The sequence below is a fragment of the Arachis duranensis genome, chromosome 8 (assembly GCF_000817695.3).
Source record: "Arachis duranensis cultivar V14167 chromosome 8, aradu.V14167.gnm2.J7QH, whole genome shotgun sequence".
NCBI classification, from domain to species: Eukaryota; Viridiplantae; Streptophyta; class Magnoliopsida; order Fabales; family Fabaceae; genus Arachis; species Arachis duranensis.
The window spans coordinates 24722535-24724410 of record NC_029779.3 but is presented as its reverse complement, the minus strand read 5'-3'; positions in this window follow the sequence as shown (position 1 = coordinate 24724410).

Below are 1876 nucleotides of genomic sequence, written 5' to 3'. Positions count from 1 at the left end.
GGGTTTGTCATGGGAGAGCCAACGAAACGGCTCCCCATTTCTTTTTTATGTACGAGTGTATGATCACCCGTCTGGGCGTCTTTCTGCCCTTTTCAGATTTTGAGATGTCTGTTTTGCAGCATTGTCGTGTTGCCCCTACCCAGCTTCATCCCAACTCCTGGGGTTTCTTGAAAATTTATCAATTTATTAGCCATGCTCTGGATTTCCCGACTACTTTGAAAATCTTTTTCCATCTTTTTCATATGACCAAGCCTTTTAGCCGTCTGAATAATAAACAACAATGGGTTTCCTTCCGAGCCATACAAGGTCGGAGGATTTTTACCCTTTTTGATGAATCTTTTCATGACTTTAAAAACTTCTTTTTCAAAGTGCAAGCTGTAGAGGGTCATCATCCCTTTTTTCTGGATGATAATTCTCTTCCTCGCTTTCCTTTATACTGGCTGGAGGCCTCCCCTTGTGAGAAATATGGTTTAGATGACCTGGACGAGGTAGAGGCTGCCGTCGTGGGGTTCCTCCGAGAAGTGTGGGGGAGGGCCCCCTATTTGGATACTAAAAAATTTCTCCAAGGGTCTCCGACCTTTGTCCAATCACAGCTAGGTAGTTTTTTCTAGTATGCTGAATTTCCATCTCAGCTAGGTAGTTATTTTATAGTATGCTGAATTCCCGACTTGTTATCCTAATATTCCGACTTGTTTGATTCTTTAGCTTATTGTTTTCTTTTTCAGAAATGGCAAAGACAAACGCTCAAGAATCTTTTCAGAGGGTCCAGGAGGCTAAAGCGAAGTCTCGCGCTCGGTCTGGTGGTGCCAGGGTTATTTCTCCTCCTCCTCCTCCTCGTAATGTTGGAACTCTTTCGAATCCTATGGTGATTTCTTCTTCAGCTCCCTCTCAGCCGTCCTCCGTCGTCCGACCTTCTCCTGATCCCAAGAAGCGCAAGCTCTTAGAGTCTGGCTCTACTGGGGAGGTTAAGGCGGACGCTCTTGCTTTCGTCCGAAAGAATATCTATCCTTATGCCCGTATAGGCATGGATGATATGTCTGTTCGGAGCCACCTTACCACTATGGTGGAGGAGAGCCTTAAGGCGGCGGGGGTCTGCGGCAAGCTCTTAGATATTTTTGATAGGGCTCCTCTCAGCTCTTTAGGGGCGACCTCGAGGGTCGAGGAGCTGGAAGGGAGGCTCCGTGTATATCAAGAGCATGAGGGAGAGTTGAGGAAGGAAATTGCCAAGCTGAAGGAGGAGAGAGATATCCTCCGGGAGAAAGGGAAGGCTTTGCAGGCCCAATGCAACATGGAGACGGAATTGAGGAAGACGGCACAGGCCAGCTATCAAAGCCTATTCAAGGATCTTGTGTCCGTGAAAACTGACCTGCTTAATTCTCGGAAAGCATATAAGGAGTTAGAGGACTCCATTGCCGATGGCGCCGAGGAATCTTGGAAGGTTTTTCTGGAGCAGGTCAGAGTTATTGCTCCTGACTTGGATCTGTCTCCTTTACATCCTGACAAAGTTGTCATCGACGGCGCCATTGTAGATCCTCCTACCCCCGTAATTGTTTCTGAATCAGAGTTGAAGACTCGGGGGCAGAGGATCATCGAGTCTCCTCCTCGCTCCAAAGATGCTCCGAGTACTTCGGTTATTCCTCCGACTTCCTCTTCTTCTCCTGTGGGTGCTTCTCTTCCTGGTCCCGGCGGCGCTCCTCCTGATTCTGGTGGTGGTTTGTCTGCTTCTGCTGTGAAAAAATGATCTAATGATCTTTGGCTATTTGGGGGTCCGGCTTGTGGTCCCCCCCATTTTTGAACTCTTTATTTATTTTGTTCTTGGTTGTGCAGTTTGAACAATTTCTTTTGGCCTTTTAAGGCCGTAAACAAAATATTTCAG